Source organism: Ambystoma mexicanum, chromosome 7q (genome assembly GCF_040938575.1).
Source record: "Ambystoma mexicanum isolate Mex_15411 chromosome 7q, UKY_AmexF1_1, whole genome shotgun sequence".
NCBI classification, from domain to species: Eukaryota; Metazoa; Chordata; class Amphibia; order Caudata; family Ambystomatidae; genus Ambystoma; species Ambystoma mexicanum.
In genome coordinates, this window is record NC_090941.1 from 82,770,221 (window position 1) to 82,795,472 (window position 25,252).

General features: G+C 45.2%; 1 protein-coding gene across 5 annotated transcripts in view; it reads left to right on the top strand.

Annotated features, from left to right (window-relative positions):
- Positions 1 to 266: 266 nt before the first annotated feature.
- PNPLA4 (patatin like phospholipase domain containing 4) overlaps positions 267 to 25,252 on the top strand; it is a 442,111-nt gene continuing 417,125 nt past the window's right edge. For 3 of the 5 annotated variants that reach the window (XM_069639972.1, XM_069639970.1, XM_069639974.1), the window contains exons 1-2: positions 398 to 518; positions 12,525 to 12,687. The gene's annotated coding sequence lies outside the window, so the exon portion shown is untranslated. The other 2 variants (XM_069639971.1, XM_069639973.1) reach the window with 2 other exon arrangements.

Sequence of the window (25,252 nt, forward strand, 5' to 3'; positions counted from 1 at the left end):
TTCTCCCCATCTACGCAAAACAAATCGGTCCTCTACTCAAACAAAAGTAATATTCCGAATCCGCACTTCTGCACCGGAGACACATTCCGAAATGTAAAGCTGTTTATAACAAATTCGTTTGCTCCCATTCGGTCAAGTCCGGTGAAAACATCACGCGGTCGTGAAGGGCGTGTAAGTTACAGGGCTCGGGTTTGGTTAGACCATAGAGGTTCCTAGTCTGTGGCCTGAACATAACTCGCAGCTCACGTGATGAGGAAGAGGTGGAGCGTTGCTATGGTGAATTTCTCGGCTCGCAACTAGACACTCCTCACAGAGCTCCACTAACCTGAACGTAAACGTGCGACTTAAGTGTTGAGGGGAGGAGACAGCGGTCATTAAGGTCCGTTTCTCAGAGTTCGTGACATTCATTGCTCATTTATCCACTTTACGGTTGCTTATACTGCTCTGCGAGAGCAACTCCTTTAGATGCACCCATGCGTTACTTTGTGTTGTGTGCGTCTGGGTTCAATGGGCCGCAGGTGAGGGGTTGGGGGATTATTTCTGTGGAGTCCTATGTTGAATAGCTCATTGTTAAGACTGCCCTTTATAACCACCCGACTATTGCTCTGTTGTAAAACTGCTATGGGAGAACCCGGAAGTAAGGGAGTTATGGAATTTCGTATTTGAAGCAGTGTGCTTTAGTCTTCAGTTGAAATGATTTAAGGTTTCAAATCCAGAATGCACTATTGTTCGTGAAGACCCCGTGTTTGTGGCCCCGATTACATGCAGCAGTAGTGGAACAATACCATTTATTTCGCGCATCACCATTTTACCTTCAGGTTTAATTTGATTTCTATATGTTGGCTATTAAAAATATTGCTCTAATCCAGTGCATTTAGAATGAGAATATAAGTTTGATGTACATTGACATGTAAAACTACCCTCCTTATCAGGAGAGTATCCAGCGTGGAAGGTGGAGGCGAACTTTGTGTGTGGGGAAACCCAACCTGCTCAAAGAAGCTAGCAAGATCTAATTAGCAATCCTTGTGGGATTTAATGCCCCACTTCAACCAGTAGTGGAAATGGGAAATAATTGGTGGGGGGATCCCGCAAGTGGCAGGGTGGGGGTGCAGTTTGCGGGGTGGTGCCCGAGGAGAGAGGGTTAAGGTGGCGTAGCTGGCAGTTGACGTCCGATCAAAGGAAATGTCAAAAATAATAGTTTTAAACGGCACTATTTCTTTCATGCTGCTTCTTTTCCAAACTATATATCAATTCCACTTTAAACCACTTCCATGTCACTAGTGATAAGTTATTTTTCTATGCGGATAATAGTTTTGACCAGTGTTCATGAGTAAATATTCTTTAAAATGCACAATTTGCATTCTGTTTTATATAAAATAACTTCCCCTTGAGTACTAAAAAAACAGGGATTTCTGTTCGCCATAAGCAACGTTTTCTTTACTTGAACCACACCCGGCACAGCTCCTGTAGCTCCCCTCTGAAAGCAGTTGGGTGGCTGCATCGTGTGTGATGTTAATAGGGGTATTTATGAAATGTTTGTTGGATACCTGTATATTCATTTAGGCAATGTTTCAATGCATAAATAAATAATCCGGGTCCATGTATCCGACAAACTTGCATAAATAAACCAGGTCGTGCCTCAGGACCGGGCTGTGGCTGAGGACTGTAACTTCCTCTTGCATGGGGTCACCAGATCAAGTTACAGTTTGCACGCGGGTGCTATTTTTCTTTTCTTCTCAGCGCAGAGCAGGGGTTTGGGGCGGCTGACTGTGGCCCGATCCCGAGATCCAGCTGGCAAGAGCCGGCCCAATGACCAGCGCTAACTTCAACAATATTAAAGTCCTGGTTACTTACCAGGAATCTTCATTACTCCTACTCTACCTCGTCAGTCGTGAGGTCCCGACCTCCATCCCAGGAACCAATTCCATCTTTTAACTAACACACATACCTGCCCCACTTCTTCATAGAGTACAGTACTCCCGCACAAGATGGTAGTTTCAATACCCCCGAATACATCATAGTTTGTGCACCACACCAGGGTATGCGAGGAATGTTGTAAGTATTGTGATGAGGAAGAGCAGGACTAGTGGTAATGAAAATTACCAGAAAGTAACTGAGTCATTACCTCCACGTCCCTTTTCCTTGTTCCAGTGCTTACTAGTGAGGCATACCAAAGATAACAGTGAAAAATGGATCCATGAACACAAAAATATAGACCTAGCAGTGTGCAGTTGCAACGTCCCATCACCAACTTTATTTTAAAATACCATAACAAGTCATCCCTGAGTCTCGTTCCCAGCACACAACACTCTCAAAGATCCTTGCATGTGCAATTTGAAGCGATAGTGTCTGGTAAACGTATTTTGTTTGGCTGAGGTAGCTGCCCTGCAGACCTCCAGAATCAGCATTCCCCTTGCCTCTCCCCAAGATGCCGCCATGCCTCTTGTAGAGCAACCCTGAACAGAAGCCGGCAAAGAGACCTGCATCCCAGGATAGGCTAAGGCAATGGCCTGCCTAATCCACCGGCTAATCGTAGGCACCAAAGCTTTCAGGCCAGACTCTGAAACCCCTTATGTCACAAACAGACTGTTAGACTGTCGAAAGATGCCGTAGGAGAGTCCTACAAAGCATGTGAAACCAAGGGAAGCTTCCACAGGGGAATACCAGCACACACCATGGGTTTTAGACAAGAGGAAACTTGTTAAACAGCCGGAAGACCAACAGGTCACACCTGGCTGCCTGGAAAACCCACTGCTGGATAAGCCTGGATAACCGCCCACTGGGCCCTAAGAGAGAACACTGCCAGACCCATGACCCAGCATTCTGCGGAAGCTGCTAAATCAAAGATATGCTACAGTCCAGAGCCCTCACAGACTTCCTAGTGCTTCACCATGCAAAGTTCTTCCAATGCACCTCATACACCATCATCGAGGGTTGCCTAGACCTCTGAATCGCCATTGCCAACTGCAGAGTCCAGCCCGGTCTGCTCAATCCCTGCCGCTCAACTTCCAAACCTGCCTCTCCAAGACTGAATTGGGGGGAAGAACCCAGCCCCATACAGAATGGGCACAGGAACAAGTGCAGCAACCGTTACGGAACGACAGCCAAGTCTAGAAGAAGAGGGTAGCAAGAGCGTCTTGGCCACACAGGCGCCACCAGAACCACATCTGACACAGAGTCCTGGTTCTTTAGCAGCACCTTGGAAATCAGCAGGATTGGAGGAAAAGCATAAAGAAGCCCCTGCGACCAGTCCAATGTCAAGGCATCCACTCCACTAGACCCCAAAGACAGAAATCGGGGGCAATTGATCATCCATAGGTGACGGAAACAGGTCCAGCAACCTGAACCTCTGACAGATCAGGCGAAACACAGACCTGTGCAAAATCTAATTGGACAATGGAAAAATCCTGCCCAGGCCATCAGTCTGGACTTTGTCCACCACCCTGACATGAACTGTCCACAAAGACAGCAGTTTGCTTTCCACCCAGCATCCCAACCAGAACGCTAGAGTCTACAGTCTCCATGACTTCATACCACCCTGTCGATTGACATACGCCAATGCCGATGTATTGTCCGTCCAGAATAGCCGACCCCTGGATGGAATGGGAAGGCACTTTGAGAACCAGAAATATCATCACCAGCTCCATCCAGTTGGATGATTGTGAAGCATGCCTCGGTACCAAGCACCCCTGAGCACTCTCAGCTCCAAACGCCACCCCCACCCGAGGCCACTGCCGTTGGTAGTAACAATTTTCGGTAAGGGGTGATTCAATGGAAAGCCCTGTAACTGAATGTCCAAGCCCACCCACCATTGGAGCTGAACCCTCAAATCCTAGCGAATGGCAATACGTGATTCAGACATCTGGGAATCCGTCCTCCAAGAGCAGTGCAAATGTGACACCAGTGGACATATGTGAATCTGTGCCCACGGAATCACAAAGATACACACTGCCATGGGACCCTGCACCCTGAGAACTTCACTGGCCGTATCCCAGTCCTTGTTTAAAAAAGACTCTTCAAGTAGTCTACTTGGTCCAGCAGTATCAGAGCCCACTCCATTGCAGTTCAGAAAGGGGCCCTTATATATTGTGGATCCTGAGAAGGATCAGAACAAGATTTGTTTCAGTTGATCAGGAACACCAGAGATTTCAACACTCCAGACGATGGTCACATGCTCCATCAACAGCTTCTTGGAGGAAACCTTGATGAACCAGTGGTCTAGATACAGAAACACCTGAATCCCCTGGCAAGAAGGAGCGCAACTACTGGACCCAACACCTTCGTGAATACACAGGTAGCTTTCTTCAGGCTCAAGGGAAAGGTCCAGAACTGAAAATGCCTGCCCAGGAAGAGAAAGCACAGATACCTCTGATGCGACCTCTGAGTGGGCATGTGAAGTTTGCGTCCTGGAGATCCATTGACGCCAAACAGTCCAAATTCCTGATCATTGGGATGATCCTCTACAGACTTTCCATCTTGAAATGCAGAGTCTGCACAAACTTGTTCAGCCACTTGAGGTCCATGATCAGACGGAAATTGCCATTGTATTACGCCACCTTCACCAACACTGCAGCCAGCTCCTCTTTATCCAGATACTTCCCTTTAGTTTCCTCAGCATCAGCCAGCACCACAAATATAACAGTGTAAAACCCAGTAGCCCTCTCCTTCCTAGGAACCTCCTGGATTGCCTCCTTCTCCAATAGTTCCATGACACTCTGGGTCATGGCCAGAGCACACTTCGCCCTCCTGGGAAGCGGAGTCGCCAACGCCCCGAGCACGTAGAACGCGAGACAAATTCGATCGTGTATCTCCACCAGTCAGGATTTTTGCAAACGCCACAAAACAAAGGGTGTGCCAGATTTCTATGGCCCTTTCAACCGACTTCCTCCAGGAGGCTTCTGAAAACTCCCCCTGAACATGACTCTTCTTGCGGCCACCTGAAGCCCCAGCCCTGGGCTTCACCTCAGAGCACCGACAAAGCTTATCCGCTTTGAACACACGGTGCACCCGCTCCACCAGATCATCACCGAACATCATCTTCAGCAACCTTCAGCTCCACCTCCTCAGAGGCATTCTCCCTCTCCCTTTCCTCACCTTCCCCCAGACGTTCAACATCTCCAGAGCTCTCGTTCTCTCTAGGCGGGACTACTGCAACAGCATCTTCCTCGTTCTGCCTCTTTCCTCCTTTCGCCCCATTAAACTAATCCAGTATAGGGCTGCAAAACGTGTCCTTGGCATCAAGCCCAGGAACTGCATATCACCAGCCCTAAAATCTCTCCACTGGCACCGGGTGACCGCAAGGATCAAATTCAAGACCGTTGCATCGCCCACAAGGCTGTCTGGGACCCAAGACCTCTTTACATCCAGCTTTCTCTCTAAATACTTCCCTGCTAGAGTTCTTCGGTCATCTAGCTCCAACTTTCTGCAGGTCAGACGTTTCTCCAAGCAGAGAGTGGGAGGAAGATCCCTTTCCTTGGCAGGTTCCTTCCTCTCGAACAGCTTCCCTGCCCCCTAAGACTTGAGCCGGTCCTTCCTTCCTTCCTTCCTTCCTTCCTTCCTTCCTTCCTTCCTTCCTTCCTTCCTTCCTTCCTTCCTTCCCTCTCCCCCTCCTGTGCTAATGTCCTTTTACCCCTGTGACTGGTGCATGGTCCCTACTGAGTAATACAGGAGCCAGAGCACCACTGACCAGTCTCCCCCGGCATCCCTTACCAACATTTGCCCGCGGGCAGCCTTCCTCAGACGAACCCAAAACCGGTCCACCCTGTCCATCTCACTTATCTGCCCCCCTTCCCCTCTTGCACTTGCCCTCGTTGGCCCCCCTCAGCACTTGCTCATCCCCTTTGGGCCCCCGACTGCTGCACCTGAACCCCCTCCCATCCCTACACCCTACTCCTTCCTCCCCTGCACTTATCACCTTTGTCTTTGCACTTACACGGTAGGATTGTTAGAAGGCAAATATAATCGTCATTGTTGTTTTCTTTTTCCTATGTCCCCCTCCCCATTTTTTGTCTTGTGGTGCCTGTTGTCTATGGGTGCCATTCAAATGCCTAATAAATACCTAAAATAAATTAAGCTGAGCAAACTTAAAAAAACCACCAATAGCAGTCTTGGCCATGTATGAGATGTATGTTGAAGCCCGAAAGGTCATGGCCGCCCCAGCGTAAGCCCTTTTAAGGGCCGAATCCATTTTGTACAGAGTACCCAGAACTTCCTCCCGAATATCAGGAAGTAACGCGAGTTATGCCCTCATAATGTGCTTAAACTGGCACAGAGGAGGCCTGGAACCGTACACCACACTATGTTGGTGTGGTTGATGAACCCCATGTATTTCGCCATGAGCACCAACACTGCAGCCAGCTCTTCATTATCCAGATACTTCCGTTTGCGCTCCTCAGCATCAGCCGGCACTTCAGAAGAAGACAAAGAGACTCTGTCAGAAGAAGTAGTTGATGACCCCACCAGAGTCTTGGAACTCCTGTATTTCTTCTGCACACCAGCCTCCATCCTCAGGCCTTTTCAGCAAATGCGGACCAACAATGTATACACCAGCACATCCCCTCTTACACCTGGAGGAGATACACCGTTCAGAGACAGTAGAGGAGGACAGTGAGCTCACTGTTTAGCCCTTCAAATGCTTCAGTTTATACCACCTTTTTCCAGAAGCCCTGGCAGCCTTGCAGAAAACTTCAGGTAAGCAACAACAAAAACATCAGAGTACAACAACTGCAGCAGGACCCCTTCAAGATCAGAGCACCAGGCACCAGCATAGCAAAAGACCAGACGCCAAAAGAACGGAAGTAGAACCTGTTAAAATAAGGCAGCAAGGACAACCAGGTGCAACCAATTTTAAGTAGACCAGCCCATGCTGTGGCCGCCTCTCTGTGCTACATGGCCAACCACACGACCAGGTGACCCAGTCAGGCAGCCGTGGGGTGTGCAAACGCTCACCTGTGAGAAACCAAAGGGTGTTTCGCTTGCTAGTCCCCGGGGATCTCTCTCTCAGATGGCCAAGGCACGGCCATCATCTTTGGATCCAGACCCTGAAGGTGGTCCAGTGTGGGAGGATCACCTGGGTGAGGAATCTTCAGGGAATGGGGGTGAGACACCCAATGGTGAGATGTGGTATCCCCCCTTTTCCATGCCCATACCCCATCCTATTTTGTAGGATTCTCCAACATTCAAACTGCCTTCCCCTCGCCTTTTCTACACAAACACTGGGTGGAGGAGGACGGAGAGTAAAGAGGCTAACCCTTTCCCATTAATAAGTCGGGAAAGTAAGGCACTTGACCTTAATTACGTACATCGGATAGCCATTAGCTCCCCAAACACAGATAAAAGGCAGAACATGGAGATAGACTCAGACCAAGGTGGAACACGAGAAGGAGCAGATCTTCCGGGGCAAAGCCAAACCCACTGGAGCAGGACAACTGATCGAGGGACCAGAGTGACATGCAGTTGTTGCCTCCGGGAAACCGTGAGAGATACGCAGAGAAAGCCAAAACACAGACTAGAAGAAGCCTGCATTGTGTTTCAGGGATGCTACCGACCCTCCCGGGTGAACGGCAGAGTTGAGGAGGCGAGGCCAAGCCTGTGGTATTAACCTTGACTTGTGAATCAAAGCCGCAGAGAACAGAAAAGAATGCACACAACCGGTGAGTTAGTGAGAGACATGAAAGGCCGGTTTGTGTCAAAGAAAGATTGAAGCCACAACAGTGTATCTCTGAATTGAAGGTTGCATGTGTGCTGATGAGATGCGAAGGAAAGCAAACCTGTAGTGAACTTTAAAGTCAGCGGTAACTGGGAAGCCAGTGATATAGAGTAGTAGAGTGGCCCGGCGAAAGGAAACTGCCCACTCGAAAGTCTCAGCTAAATGTTTGATGTCTGTTTATAAAGCAACAACGTGAATGAACTTTGAAATACGCGACATTGAAGATTAACCCATACGAAAGGGGGAGTTAAAAGGTGATTGAATATAAGAGAAAGAGCTTTGAACTTTTCTGATTGTGTTGCAGAACTACCCAGACCAAGAGACACTGGTGCAAATACCATTAGAAAGTAAAAAGTGGTCCTGCAGAGGTTTATTGAAAAGCCTAGCACATTCGAAAGTCTTCAACGGTGAAGGTCTGAGCCTTGCTGAAGGAGACCTGGAACAGGAAATAAGTTGGGGGAAGGGAACCCCTAACAAATGTGAATATAGCTTGTGGAAGGAAACTCCCACAAGTGCTGTGATTGCGAGGTCTGAGCCCAGCTGAGTGAGATCTACGTTGAATCAGGTACTTTTCTTGAGGGTGAATAAAGCTTGGGTAAGGGAACCCCTGCAAGTGCTGTGATTGCGAGGTCCGAGCCCGGCTGGGGGATCTACGATGAATTGGATACTTTTGTTGAGAGGTCTGAGCCCGACGGAGGGAGACCTACATGAACTATTGATGCCTTGAGAGGCCCGAGCCTGACACAGGGAGACCTACGTGAATTATTTTGAACGGTGAAATTACTTTTTAGTGAATTCAAGTGACTTGAACGTGGAAGGCCAAGTGTGCCTCGACCCACGTTTTGAACTGACCTGAGCCAGAGTGTGTCATCCTGTCTCCAGGGGCTGCCTTACTCTGTGCTGTCCAACGTGTGGAGGAGCGCTGACTCAACCATCTTGATCCTTTTGTTATAACACCGACTTTCCTTTACATACAGATTCCCCTTTACACACTTTTCTTTTAGTATAGGCCATTTTGATTTGACTTAGATTGACTACGACTGCATTTTCTTTATTATTTGATGGTAGAGACTACTCCCATCATAGCTATAGGGCAAAGTAGGAGTTTTTCCAAACCCCAAGAATTTAATAAAGATTTTGAAACTTGTACCCACTGCCCACTGTGCCCACTGCCCCTCCCAACCCCCCAGAATCCAAACGCTCACAGAAACATGCCAAATATTTAATTTTCTTAATTTCATTAAAAAAGGAGGGATCTTACGGAGACACCAGGCTATGCCTGTATCCCATTGAGGTCCAGAAACAATGCGACCACCCGTAGAGGCAGCCGTGTACACTGGAGCGTCTTCCCTGTCTCTGTGCAATAAATAGTGGTATCAGAGATGGGGACTGGAGCAGCCTCCCACCATACCTTGTCTGACGACCGAGGGCCCTGCCCCACTCACCAATGCCCAAACTAGGATCAAGCCTCTGGCCCGGGCAGACTAAAACAGGGCCATCCTCGTCGGACCACCCAGCAGGCTCCGTAAGACAGGTGCCAGCTCAACCAGGCCCCCTGCACATAAAGGGGGGCCTGGGAGACCTAGACCTTTTTTTTTTTAAGTAATAGGTTCACATTTCACTCCGAAAATTGAATAAAAGTGTAGAATTTACACACTGCTCTGCGGGATACACTTGAAACCTTCCATTAGATGCTACATCTACAACAGTACCCAGGACCATTTTGTAACCAGTGTTGCATCCCTTCACTTGCGTTTCTATATCCAGTGCAAGATATTTGCACACTCTAGTTGGGTTTCCCTTCAGAGCCATGCTGGTTTCACTTGTATGTGGTTTCCTAGTGTTGCGGTCTTCCAGCTTTGCCAAAGCGCTCAAGCTTCTTTACTATTGGCTCTCTCTGCTTGGTTTGACCTTTCGGCTCTCTCAGGTTTGCAGGATATCCTCTTCATTGGACCTCTCCACAAGTCTCTTAGCTCTTTTTGAACTGTCAGCTGTCCAACCCTTTTCAGTCTCTCATCTTTGTGAGTGTGACAAATTGACATGTCAGTGTGACTAATTGACTTGTGCCCTGCTGGAGTACAATGAGGAGCAGAGGCTAAAGCAACCCCTCGGCCCTCGAATTGTGCGAACCATAAGCAAACATAATCATGAAGGTTAAACAGGCACAGTTAAGAGATATACCTCCTTTGCCTTTTGTGGTAACGTGAGCCTAGGGAAGGATATAATCCTGAGGGATGTGAATGTGCTTCAGTAACAACCCAAACAGCGAAGTGTAACACTCCAAAATAAAGGAATGTCCAATCAAGGTTCTATAATAATATGCATACTTCAGTTAAACACACCACGTACAGTATTTACTAACTAGAAAACACTAAAAGAAAACATCTCTTTAGAATGAACACAGAATATGCAAAGCTAGCAGATAAAGTCACTGCAGCTGTCAAATTGGTAGCTGCGACCTTTGAACATGCTTGGTGCCACTGGTAGAGCAGGCACTGCAAATATGGGTACTAATGCAGCAGGACACAGATGCACGCTATGCTTTTGGCATGGAGCTTTTCAAAGGGGAATCGCATCAGCAGATTACCCTTTCAGAGATGGAATTACCAGTATAATATTATGAATTAATACACGTTTTAAAAAACAGGGCTTTAATTCGACACCCTTGCCAGATGGCATTCATCACATTCAGTTTTCCTGGTCCTATGGGACCGCTCAGCTTGGCCAATTCACAGAGCTTCGAAGGGACCGCTCTCGTTCTTTGCGAGTGCCACAATGGACCTGATGTCCCCCAGCCATTTATGCATGTTCACGTAGTCCTGTTTCCCCAGCAGGGCTTTGTGTTGGTTCTGCCTGTAGCACTGTCTCGGTCTCTCCAAATGGCCTGATGTTTTAATTAGGTAGCTTAGCTCACCTGTATGCTCTGTACATATCTCAGAGGCTTCATAGTTTGCCGTTGTCATTCTGGTGTTGGGCAGAAGTCCTACCTCTGTTATGCTGGATCAGGTCTATACACAGTCGCAACACCTCTGCTCCGCAATGCTTTCTAGCTGGTACCAGGCCATGGGTGGTGAAGGAAGAAAGGAGCACAGTGGTGAGTCTAATACTTCTTGGGTCACAAAGCTAGTGTTCGTTCACTCTCCAAAGGGGCCCAGGGTGTGATTGGTTCTTCTTTCCACTATTGTGTTGTGCTCTTATGTTCCACCTGGCTTTCATCCTTTCCAGTATTAATCCAAATGAAACAGCACACTTAGTCCTCTTCTGAGTTGCTGGCCTATCGATTAATCCCCTCAGTCTTTCAGATTTTCTTTTATATATATATATATATATATATATATATATATATATATATATATATATATAGCCAATGAGTGTTTATGATTAATCCATGGGTAACAATTTCAAGTTCCTTGCCAGCCACGAAAAGTCACTCAACACATCAATTCTACACACTTGCATATTTCGCCATTTCTTGCCAAGAGTCAATTATCACCAGTCAGTGGTAAGTGGCGAGTGCAAATGCTTCCCTGATTTTGTGCATCACAGTCGGTTTTTAACATCCACAGTGTTGTGGTTCCTTTCTCAAGTGCTATGTTGAAGATATCTGATAGATTCTTAAACTGTGTATGCAGGAGTACCTTAATTAAAGCCTGAGGATTGCGACAAAGCATTAGTCGGTGGGTTTACAGAATACCCAATTTACAACTTGATTGTCTCTGGAAATTGGAGTGACAAGGTTTGTGAGATGCTTGCTGTACATTCTAAATTGATGTTATAAGTTAACATATGTGATCCCGCAGTGCCATTTCCAATTAGAAAAGTATCAGTGTAACATGCGTAGCCCGCAATATCTTGATCATAGTCCTTTTGAGCAAAAAAATGTTTCAGCTTTCTGCATTAATTACATTTGCTAGGTTTGAAGCAAGATTAGCCCCCACCGATTTGTTTTTTTTTTGTTTTTGTTTTTTTTTTTTTTTGCTTCAATGTGTAAAAAGAATTACTTGTTGTGATGGAAAAATGTGTTTTGCGACACTAACCTTAGTAACAAGAACTTATGGTTTACACGTTGTTCCAAAAGCAAATCCAAAAGTCAGTAAGGGTTTGTCTACATTAAGGGCCTGATTCTGAGCTCCATGTAAAATAAGAAAAGTATTGTTCCGTGATGGAACAACACTTTTCTTATATACTCTACAGTATGTGCTTAGATTTACTACACTTTTTTTTTCTTATTTTCTTATTTTACGCTGATCTCAGATTCCGACTCATTTATGTATTTATTTATATTGCGCCGAAACCCCCAGAGTACACGTAGACACAGCAGGTACGAACATATATGACAGGACTATGAAGTCAGAGTAGGAAGACTGGGGGGGGTTGTACCCCAGTTTTGCAACAATTCTGCTTAGAAAAGTTATTTTGCAATGGTTTAATTTTAGGGCCTCAATTTGATGCATAAAAAATGTAGTGAATGTTTGCAAATTTGCTTCGAACTAGCAGAAAAATGCACTTCTTATTTTTAAATATGGTCTCCTTGTGTTCATTGTGTATCCTCTACGGCATCAATGGAATTGATTGTATGTTGAATGACGGACAAAGACATTGACATTCCAGCAGAGCACTAAATACATTTAGTTTTTCTAGTGATTATACAAGATCAACCCTTTCCAATTACTTGTTCTGAATTAGATGACCATCTATTTGACACATTCAACAAGAATTGATAGTTCTTTGAAAAGTTCTGAGGATTCCGTTATTTGTTTTCTGTTCCTTTTTTGAGGTTATTCTCTTCCTGATTGTGTTTTCCTCTCCACTTTAGCTGTGTTAAATCAGCCTGGGTTTTGTGTAGACACTCTGATTTCTTCAGTCACAGAACCTGCAGGTTTCTTTTCAGTGTCTGAAGTCATTGGAGAATATGATGACGACAACACAGTACTGATTGCCGGGCCTTCTTTGCCAAAACTGCAGCCCTTTGAATACAGGTTTGTCTTGCATGCATATGTGCGCTGTGTTAAACTGGTTGTCTCATTTGAATTTGCGATTGTCCGTTTGTATGATTTCAGACCTGGGATTTTCAGTTATGTTTTCTAATTGTTCCTCTTTCTTTGTCCAATAATCAAATGATTGAGAATTTGTACGTGTGTATATTTAAAGCATGTAGAGTGCTATCTATGAAGCTCATTATTTGTTCATAAGAGTAAGCCCAACACATATTTGTTCAAAATGATTTTCTGTGTGGCCAGAAAAACTTATATTGATTACACAACATGGGTCATAACATCTGATGTTTTTTGCTTGAAATAGCCTGCTGAAGTGTGAATTGTTTACAGTACTTGTTTTTAAGTAGATTCTCCAACTGTTGCAAAGAAGGCTTTTTCCTTTAAATTGCATACTATTACCAGAGATTGGTTCTAAAATCTAATAAGCGGCTTCTGAGAAAGATCAGCATTGTACTTGTTTCCTCCTCAGAGCAGTTGCGGCATGATAGCATTATCACCGTAACGGAATAATATAGTGGATTGTGAGAAGAGCAGACTCGGATGAAAACTTTCTGGGTTATGGGGAGAGGATTCCCAATCCAACCCATTACGATCCCAAGGTAACTCGCAGCACTTGACCGAAGGCCGTTGTAGGCTAGCTTTCTGCCACAACTCTTATAAAAAAAAAATTTAACTACTGACTTTGCCACATTGCATAAGGTGGAAGCAAGGGAAGTTTGGGTCTGATGATCCCAGACACAACGCCAAGAAGAACTTGAAGGCATCAATTAATAGTGGGAAAGGGTACCACAACAACAATGCTGATTGCAGAACTTTGCACTCCGCCCACTGCCAGTTTAAGGGTGGAAAATTGAGAAAAAATCCATCAACCATGGATCTGGGAACTGCATTGTCAAATCATTGACCAGGAGCCAAGGAGAGAGTAATAATAATGTATTTCTTATATAGCACTACACACCCATAGGTCTCAGAGCACTGAGGTAACAGAAGACGACATTATCCATCCGAGTGGTACTCAATTTATGGACCTCCAATGGATGAAAGGCTGAGCTGATCCTGCCGGGATCCGAACCTGCCACAGCAGGCTGCGCTCCGATATCGGGGTGAGCGCTTGGCTCACTGTGCTGACCAGCATATTGTATTTGTAACCATAGAATCTCCAAAAAAGAGTAGTGGGAGGAATTTTAGTCTGCAGACAGCCGTCGCTGCGACTGTTCCCAAGCTGTGGCCTCAACGTAACATCTGCAAAAAAGCTGAGACGTAACCTTGACAAATTTCTATCCTTCAATGAGTATATTTCTTCCGTTGTCAAGCTGTTTCTATAGCACAATTAATTGTTGGGTGTCCTGACCCACGTTTGGACTATTATGCTGCAACATTTGGTGCTGTGGGCTTAGAAAATCCAAGATGGCCGAAAAAAGCCCACATTGCGCCAGAATCCAGGAAAACTGCGCAGATTTGGCGCACACCAAAATGTTCCCCTGACCTGTCACCCACCAGTGCGAGCGTGATGGGCCAGGAGTGCCATGAGTGAAATGTGTGCCAAAGGAAAAACAGCAGTCCCGGTTGGCTCAAAAAGCGCTTTGAAATCACCTTTGTTTCTCTGAAATGCAAGCTATAAATGCCTATTTTAAACATTGCAAGATATTCAAAAATCTCACTGAACACCAGCAGACATTTGGCAGAATGTATTCTTGTGTGCATACAAAATCTGGAAAGATGAAGAGCCCAAAACGATGTTTATAACAAAACTGGCTGAGCTGTGGATGTCAGCAGCTGAAGTGAAATTGGACTGAAAGACACCAAAATCTAAATGTTTAAATTAAATGAGTGACCTACTGTTGAGTGTCACATAGTTTGCAACTGTTAAATGTCATCGTTTTGAACTTAGAATCAGCGTTCTAGCTGCATGTGTAAAAATTGTACGTTTGATTTGGATGAAGAACAACTGGGAACAAAAGTGACCTTTGGCTGAAGCCTGGCTTGAAGAGAGTGAATTCTGCCCGGCAACTACCCCCGACAGGAGTTGAAACTTGCTCAGCCACTCTTCCCAGGCCTGGCTGAATTCTGCTGCCCCCACCAAAAGGAGATGACACCTCCCTGATTGGATTAGGGGAGGAGCAGCTGGGGACTGCAGGAAACTGAACAATGAGCCTTCCTTGTCTCAGGCAAATGTTAAATTAGGGGGGTCGTAAATGGCTTCCTCTTGAGAGAAACAGGGAGGGGCAGTGCCTCTGTGAGCAACTTGAGTTGGAGGAAGTGGACAAACCAGAAATTCCACCATGTGCTTTGGGAAACCACACCCCTCTGGGCCAGAGCATAATTTTAAAAAAGATGGATAATTCATAGTACGGACTTGTCAAAATTATATAATATCATTATTCTTGTGATTTTTCTGTGCACATTTTAAGAGGAGTTAGAACTCTGTACCATGTTCTGAGGCAAAACCCCATGAATTATGGAGATTGCAGACATGGGGTTCACGCTAGCAAAATGAAAATTTACTGGAATATGTGTAGAAAGGCGGTGTACATCTGTGTCATTTTTGGTAAAAATCCAATATTGGTAAACCAACCAAAAAGCGCAAAATGTTGTCATTTCTTAATCCACGATCTTAGAAACATCAGAGTTGGAACAGAAACTACCTTATGTGATATATGATGTGTATATGTAATGTCAACCACTTGTGTATCTGGGAAATGTGTTTAGTTATGAAAATGATTTTCTAAGGTAAAAGCAAAGGGGAGTGTTCTTTCTGTATGCCATAAAGATGACACCCGATGACTCCCTGCTCCCTTCTCAAATCAGGTCAAAGAGAAATCCTTGACCTATCAAATCATGAGTGGGGTGGGCACAGAAAGTTAGCATCCACACCCATTTTCAAAAGACATAAAAAGAGCCACTGGAAGCCAGACGGGGACATTCATTTTCCAACCTTCAACTGAATTCCTGCGCAGCACGCTGACGGAGAACTCCAGATTCCAGAACTCCAGAGATCCAGACTAACTTCAGAACAAAAACTCCAAAGAGTTGAACTGTTCAGCTGGCCTCAAAATCCTTTGCAAACTATTCAACCGCCGGGCTGTGCGGTTTGCTGCTTGCTAAGAGTCCTGTGTATCCAGAACAGAGCCAGACCCAGAAAGCAGTGCTATATCCAGAATCCATTTGATCCAGACCAGCAGAACCAGAGATCCGTGCAGTGCCGAGTGCCAGACCAGACCGCTGTATCCAGAACCGCAGACCAGACCCAGACCACTGTGAGCAGAACCGGTGCCTGATTGACCCGCTGAGCAGAGAGAACCGCAGCTAAACCTATTGACCAGATCCGTGACAAGACCATTCTGTTTAAATTTATAGTGTGAGTATCTCGCCAGAACGGTGCAGAACCAATCTCTTAGTTTAAAATAATCTAATTCAAACTATTTTAACCTATTTAGAACTGCATCATAGGAATCGTGTGCGCATTCTGTCATTTCAAAGCTGCAAAACTGTCATCTGTCATTCTGAGCTTGACTTTTATTTTGAGGATCTACCTTCACAAAATCGTCCGTATCTCTTGAACCGTTTGTGCTAGAAGCGAGAAAAAAGTGCCGCGATTTGCGATTTGGCTCAAATTTCTAAACTTGTCAAAATAGCAGCTTCTTGCTTTCCTTTGCTGAAATTCGTTTGCAACCTGACAATCATTCATAGAGCATTGCTAAAGTGATCCTGAACTAATTTAAAGTAGCAATCACCCACCCTGAATCTCTTATAGGGAATTAAAAATCATTTTTAGCATATTTTTCCCTTCTTTGCATACCACCTTTAAAGTACTTTGCCTGTGTTTAAAATCATCCCTGTTTCTCTAAACTTGCTAGGGGGGAACTGAATTCGGATTGTACTGTGATTGTATTCCTGAAGACTGTGTGTGTTACTTCCATCTCCTTACATTGCATAGGGGGGGAGTGAATTGTCAGAGAAAAAGTGATCATATTATCTTTTGCTGAAATCATATCAAGTTTATTTCTGTACTGCCTTTTATTCATCTTTGTTTTTTCCTTGAAACCATAAAAGCATTCTCAGTTACCTTATCCTCCCTATACTAACTCTTAAGTAATTGAATCAGTGTGCTAGTGTAACATCACCCATTGTTGATCACTGTCATCTGCCTAAGTGTGATATCAAATATTAATTTATTATAAAAGTGTGATATGAGTTTAATTTTTCCAATACATCTTTTAAATTGCCAAACAAACCTACTTCTTGGCTCAGTGAGGTCAGTGGGATTCAAAGAGAGGGGCGTTATATAAGGGTTTATTATCCAGAGTATAACTTGTCATAAAAATATATAAATAAGGGTGTCCCAGACGAGGCATTGACTTAGTGGGATTGCTGAATTGAAGTCACTTGACAAAATCTACTTCTCTCAGAGGTGGTATTGAGATGTATGTCCAAAGTCCCAAACGCGAGGGAAAATACAAACTAAGGAAGCCCATTAAACACAAGTCTGTAACCACACTTCAGGCCAGAGGCCCCGACAACATACACAACGCACAAGCTTTAGGCAAAGTCGACAAGGAAATAGACTCATATCTGATACCCCACCTAGACGTAAGATATACAGTAGCCGGCAATACACACACACACACATACACATAGTATTTAGTTCATGATGGCAAAGACAAATAACGTGCAAGCAAATATTAGGTCTAACCCGACACACACACACACACACACGCACACTGGATAAAGACACGAGGAGTACTTCAAGCAGCAATAGAAGCACCCATCGGAAACACTAAAAGGTAGCAAATATAAAACACGCCATAAACATATCTAACATCCATTAGGTGTGTAACACATAGAGTAGGTCTCAAAATAAAATATAGTTTTGTAGGGTATTTAGGTTTAGTAGGCTTCAGAAATACATGGATTATTCCACACAGTAAAATTCATCCAGTTTCAGCTCACACTATAGAGACACACCTGCCAGGTCAGCAGCCACGGACAGGGTGTAAAGTTGCGCTGTGAATGGTCAGAACAGAGAGGGGGAGCTCATTCCCAAGCTCCGGACAAGGAGCAGTGGCTTAATTGGGTGTTAGAACTTTGCGAAGAGCACATGAGGGAGGGTGTAAGATATTCACAGGGGATGGGCTAGGAGCAGATGGGCAGCAGGTTCCCAGGTCTGGAGTAAATGAAACATGGAACATGTACTAGATCTATTTACTACTTTAGAAATTAGCAAGACGAAGGTCACTGCTGCAGAGAATAAGAAGGGGTGTTGAAGGCAAGTTGATCAGGGAGAAGACGCATACTCCCCCCCCCCCACCCCCTGTAGGAAAACATCTGCCTTGCAGTGAAAGTACAGGTACAGAACAACGTGGGCACCGCAACCAAAGAAGAGATCCATATTCTTGACCAAGTGAAGCCAAGTGTCCGGAGCACACAGGACAATAGATATATATATGTCTGAGTACACACTGTAGTTTTGGGGTGACTTGGGAGGTAACGGCATATAACAGAAACTGGGTACATATCAGGTTGATCTTTGAGGAGATAGGTGGTCACAAGGGCAGGAGTGGGTTGGAGCAAAGTGACGCAGAGAAAGCAAAGGCAGGCAAATATACTGGGTAACACGGATTGATCAGAATAAAGGGTGTACTGTAATATAAGAGGTTGCCATGAGATTAGGGAAAGCCCTTGGGATCAGTACCAGCAGATTACTATTAACAATAACGCAGCAACATCATGGGTAAGACATGCTGATGTTGATGGTTGTACTCTGTGAAAGGGTAAAGCTGGAGACCATATACTTACAGGTAAGACTTGAACGAACTGGACTAAGGCAACCAAAGTCCCTTATCTGTTCATAATGGAGACCAACCCAGGGGATATGGATGCTGAGCTGAGAGACAAGTGGACCAATTGGTAATCAAGAGGTAAAAGCAGAACGGATAGAAATGACCAAGTACAGGATGGGCAGAGAAAAGAAGCAAACAGCAGAAACTGTAGCCAGAGGCTGTAGGCAGGGATTTAGGCAAGAAAATTTGCCACACATAAATTTGGAAACCTTGCGTTCTAGGAATGTCATGAAACCTAAAGCTTTAGTCATAAGAAAGGTAGTTAGTCACTGCCAACTCGGTGAATACATGGTTCAAGAAACTCAGTGCACTAGTCTTTGACAAGAGAAAGGGCTGCTGCCAACTCGGCGAATACGTGGTTCATGAGACAGTGCAATAGTAACAGACAAGACGTTGCTGCAAACATGTGGTTCAGCAAACTAAGTACACTAAAAGGCAGGTACTTGAACTATGGACATGTATCTTAGCAAGTAAAGCATGAAACTTGGATTGCAAAGCAACATGGGAAAGGGGCAGATTTGACAGAAAAAAAGGGGAGCCTGTGAGCTGGTCGGGGGGGGGTGTCTGCTCATAATAAGGCAGTACAAATACTTTCAGATAAAAAGCATTAGCCTTAACAGCAAACAAGACAAGAACTGGAAAGCGGCTGTAGCTGGTAGGGATTAGTAACCAGAAGCAAGGAAGCAGGATCGCCAGGTAAAGGCAGTTGATAGAACAATGGATAAACCTCAGCGTGAGCTTATGAGGCCAATGGGTAAACCTCAGCTTGAGTTTATGAAGCCCTCCAAGCCCACAGCCCAGCAGCGTGGAGCTGATTGTATCCTGGGGCAGCTGTGTCCAATTAAGCTCAGCCCAGGCAGTGGATTAGAAATAAAGCCTTGCCCTCCCTTGGTAGCCTAGCCTTTAGGAGCTTGTAACAGGTGAATGCAATCATGGAATTTCCAGCTTGTTGCAAATGCATGTATTTAGTATGCCTCCACCAGCCCTTTGCCTTTTGGACAGCATACATCTACAAGAATGCATCCGCTGGTTTAACCCAAAACCGGGAATCGAACCCAAAAGTAGTTTGGTCCAAAATTGCAGCAGCAAAAACAGGCAAATGAATGCCATGGCCATTTATGGGTTTTAACATGGGGAGTTATGCTATGACCTAGTCTATCAATGGTTAACTACAGTGGTACTGGGTAGCAGTCGGATAGATTCCTAACAGTATCCCTCTCTCAATGGGCACCTCTAGGTGTCCCATAGGAAATCCAAATCTATGAAATATTTCTTTCTGCAGTAGCCATAGTAGATGAGGAAGTACTAAAGTCATAAAAAAAATGCCCAGATCAAAGTTTTGTAATCTTTCAATGTAGTATTTTGATCGAGACATTCTGGGGCATGAGACTGTGGTTTCTCTGTGAATACTTCCATAGATGCTGGAACGGATAAAGCAAACATTGGAGGCAAGTTGTTCTTAGGGTACCAGTGTTGTGAAGGAAACTCCAAATGCCAAGAAACGCGTTCAAATTCAGATGGCTGTAGCAACCCAGTGCTGTCTTCATGAACATCAGTAAGTACACATAATTTCGTTGCCACTAAACTCTTCTGTTTGGATGGCATCACGTCAGCTGGTATACGGATGTCAGTAGGCAGAATGTGATGTACTTTGGATCCCACACTCATGCAGTCTTTGCCGACAGGCTCAGAGGCTTCAAGTACTGAGGCAGGAGGTACAGCCAAATGGAAGGATAGTGGAAGATCAGCCAAAGTGTTTTCACAGGCAAGGAGTGCGGGTACCTCTTCCCACATATTTAGATGGTTCCAAAAAATAATACTAATGATAGTACTGATCAGAAGGTCTTCAAACAAAGAATCTGCTACAAAGTCTTCCTGCATGGTGAATGGTTTGATTTTGTATTCAGGTTGATCTTCATTAAGTACTAGAGGTTTTATTTCATTCCTGGGCATGGGGATTACTTCACTTCTTGAAGGGGGCTCTGGGAGTGGCATGGATGCACAGTCCAGATTCATTCCACAAGCAGGAAAGAGTCTTGGGACACAGTCTTTTGTAAAACAGGTGGAAGGAGTGACTATTGTTTTGTAGGCTGGGGCAAGAGTTTCGCTGGAATCGCATGAAAGGTTTGTTGGATTGCTGGCCATGTGCAAGGCAGTACCGGAGGCTGGTTTTGGAACTAATGTAGGAGATATGTCAATTGTCAGGATTGGTGCTAAAGTAGGACAAGGCTCCTGGATTAGTATTTGAAGTAGTAACAGTGGTAGGTTCAGCAGGAGACAGAAAAGGTATTTCAAATAGTCTCGCAAGTGTGGTACAAGAGAGGTCCGTAAAGAATAGATCGTTGTTGGAGGAATCATGGCTGGCTTTGTGAACCATCGTAGTGTTTTAGGCAATCTGTAACTGGTAAGCATATTCTTCATTCAACACTGTTAATTGCTCCATGGATCTTTCTATGATATTGTGCAGTCTGGTTGGAATCTGAATGTCCTCCATACTCGTAGAGGGAATGTCTGGTGCAGGGTAACATGGTTTATCTAAAGAAGAAATATATCCATCACTTTCATTTAGGAATGCTGGATGACATAGTCACTATATAAATCCATGGCTCGCCTCTGTAGAGGAGATAGCTTATTCATGGTGTTTTCCTGATCAAAGTCGTCTTCAGGGGACTTAGCTGCCCTTTGTTTACCAGAATCACACTTGACATGTAGACCAGGAGTGGTTATCGGCTTAGCATACACATATGGAGTGTCAGAGTGTGTTTGTGGCACAGAAAAAAGTCTAGTGGCATTCGAAGAAACATTGCAGCAAGGAGCTTGTCAATCTTGAATATGTATAGTGTCAATGTAGGGCCTCATAGGAACTTGACTCATGGTGTTTGTCACTACATACTGAGCACTAACAGGTTCATTGTTTATAGTTTTACCAGGCTTGTAAATAGTGTGATGCTGCAAATGCATTGGAGGGACATGGCCTCCCTGTCCTTGTCCTGTAGTCCTTTTTCATTTGTGTTCTGTATTGTATTCTGCCCAGGAGTCCATGTGGGACTCCTGGCACTGCAGCTCTTCCTGTTTTTGGTTTGGTGTACAGGCCCATGGGATACCTTTATGGCACCCATGGGTGGGGGTGCAACCCTGTGCCCCTAGTGTATGTTTTTGGGCACTGTTGTATGGCTCACAGAGCAGGGTATGAGCTGGTGGCAGCTCCATGCTGAATTTGACAGGTGCTCCGAGTATCCTCCATTTTGGGATACCGAGGCCCTGGCATTGGAATCAGTTGATTCCTGATGGGAAACAAGATGGCCCCTGTGGCCTCCTGCTTTCTATTGCCTGTTACCTTGTTTTCCCAAAGTCCTGGGAAACCCTGACTCTGTCCCTTCCCCCTGACTGGCTGTTGGGTGGAAGGTACATATATGGTGTTGTTGTGAAGTCCAGGCCAGACTGGCTGGAGCCTTCCCAGTGACTTTATGTTGTGGGTGCACACTGTGGTGGGACCTGGGTGAATGGAATGTGTGACAAATATGCACTTCTTGTTGTGGATGTCTAGTTTCTGGTATTTGACACAATGACTGAGACGGCCCTCCCCGAAACTGGTATGAATGCAGTGTGGAGTGTTGAATGCCTGGGTACTTGTCCCAATACACATAACTTGTTGTGAGTGTCTGAAGAGAAGTGAATGGCCTGAATGCACTATGCACCTGATTGGCTGCCTGCATGAATGCCCTTCTGACCGATTGGTTGCCTGGGTGTGACCCAGCAGAATGAATGGGAGATCAACTAGTATATCTGGGGGCCTCTCACTGGTAGAATTCGTGTTCAGAAGCTGAAGAGAAACTGGAGTTGAAACTGAAGCTTAACCTTGAAGCCCTGCTGGAAGAGAAGTCTTGCTGCTGCTGCTCTACTTCGTCCATCTGAAAGCTGCTGTGTCTCCAAGGACTGACCCAGAGAGGACCTGGTTAGACACCCTCTTCCTGAGCTACGAGGGACCATTGTGCACCAGCCAATCCTTACCAGAGCTCCCTGGTAGACAGACCTACGCCAGGCTGACGACCGGAGATGGGGACTGCCGCGGAATCCCAAGGAGAAGCGCCCGGACACTGTTGTCCATCACCACCGTCGCCGACCGGAGCCGCTGTGCTCCCTTTGCCTAAGTAACATTTGATCTAAGGACGCTCTCGCCTGCACCGTTGACCGATTTGTCCCGCTGGAGAAAGTAAAGGCCGCCGACATGCCAAGGAGCATCCACCAGTGGGTTTCCTGCCACCTGACGACCGTAGAGACGCCGGATGACTCAACGCCCTTGCTGGGCCACAGTTCTTCACAATCTCTTTGCGGTCCTGAACTATCGTCACCGAGGTGCCCGGCATGCCTCTTCCTTGCAGGACGCCAACGCTCCGTTGTCGACGAGCACCGCTAGGAATGAAGCTGTCACCTCCCCGTCATCGTTCAACCCTTTTTCCTCATAGGATCTCGACGATACATGGCTCCTGCCTTAAAGGGAGCCGCTCAAGAAGGATCAGTCGACGACCCGACAACAAACTCTGCTATTCCAGGTACATTGGGGTTGTAGAACTATTTTAGAATGAAATAAGACTTCTAGAACAATACCTGGACTGGGCTTGTGATATATCTGTACTTTACAGATTCTCCAGGTGGGGGGATCTCCATACAGAACGGTGTCTAGTGGTAGGGGCCAGTAGTCTGCCAATTGTTCTAACCAACTGCTTTCCTCCTATGTCTATTGTTGGTTACCTCTATTAATTGATTTGTGTGACATTTAACCAGAGTACAGTTGATGCACTTTAATGGAATCTAATAATAATTGTGGTACCACTTAGAATTGTATATATTTGCCGTTGTAGATTTTCTGAGCACAAAGTGAGTTATTGTGATTGTATATAACCTTGAACTTAATTATATGAAGACTGTGTTTTAACTAATACAGTGTGTAGACATTCCTTTCTGGGGTCTTGGGGACTACACTTGACTTAAGAACCAGCCTGCATCACCTCCTGAGAAGCTAGGCCTTGATTGCTCGACCAACGCTACCCTATAGAGAATCCTGGATGGGGTCCTCTGTGCCTTTCCTCTGCCATATAGGGAGCAGGAGTACAGACACCCCCCTCCAGTCTTTACAATTAGTACAGAGTATTTTCATAGGATTATATGTCGGTGCACCCCAACCGTCCCTTCTTTTTGTGGGGCATTCCAATGACTGAGTCAAGTACTTATTTTCCTGCTGTAACTGTTCAACTGACATCAAGTCTGAGTCAGCAGAAAACACAGAATCCCATTCCACAGTACTGGGATTTGCATACAACTGTGAAAAGTATTTACCACATAGATATCATTCTCTCTAAGAAGGGGGGGGTGGATTATTTGTAATTCTGCATTACTCATAGGGGTAACAGACCCATGTAACTGGCTTGTGGCAATGCAAGCCGGCTGCACATGAATGACTGAAATGTTCACAGAATCAGAGTCTAATACTGAATTTGCAAAATAGTTGGAAGAAACAGCATCACTGAAGGGTGGGTAGTTCTGTTCTGATTCTAGTAATTGGCACAGGAAATCATTTTTATCTTGAATTTCATATGCAGCTATTGATTGGGGTTCCAGATTACTTATTGAATGGAGAAGCAACATATCTTGATAAACACATCTTTGCATCCGATGTTCATTATGGAGAAATTCATTGTCTTTCAAAATACTTACTTTTTTTGCCTGCTTTCTTGAAAGCTGTAGCTTGAAACAGAAGTTTATTTTTTTCTTCGGATGCATATTGGATCAAACTATGTTAAGCATTGCCCCAGGAATCAATTTTAGTTTCTATCAATCTGTTAGGAGCACACAGGACAATGTCGCACTGTAGTTTTGGGTTGATTCGGAAGGTAACACTTAGCATATATCAGAAACAGGGTACACACCAGGCTGATCATTGAGGAGACAGGTAGTCACAGGAACTGTAGGGGCAGGAGCGGACTGAAGCAAAGTGACAAAGAGAGAAAGAGAAGGCAGACAAATATACTAGATAATACAGATTGATCAGACTGAAGGGTGTACTGTAATATGATAAGGGATCTCCTTGAGATTAGGGAAAGCCTTTGTGATCAGTACCAGCTGGTTACTATTGACAACAATTGTGCAGCAACGTCATGGGAAAGACGTTCTGATTCTGATTGTTGTACTCAGTGAAGGAGTAAAGCTGGAGACCATATACTGAGACCGGTAAGACTCGAACAAACTAGACTAAGGCAACGAAAGTCTTTCCCTTATCTGGTCATAACAGAGACCAACCCAGGGGTTTTCTCCCATGTAGACCCTGTGAATCCCCTATTAAGGTGGTCAGGCAAGGGCTGGGAAGTGCTGCCACTCTCAGATCCGAACCCTGGGGGTGGACGAGCGAGGCTGGATCACCTGGGAAGGGGAACCAAGGGTTGTGCCCATGGGAGGAACCCCAGGTGAGACGCGGTATCCCAACGGGATAGAAGATGAGAAGGACAAAGTTCTAAGGCCTTCATTGGCCATTTGCATTCAGGGCGCATTGCCCCCCTGACCTTTCCTTAGGAAAAGGGAAATCTAAACCCTTAGAATACCAAGGGAGGTGAGAACCAACATCCAGGAGATATTTCCAATCTCATTCCATCCCCCCTCCCCATTTCCAACAAACACTGGGAAGAAGAACAGTTGGGAATGCCTCTAGAAAA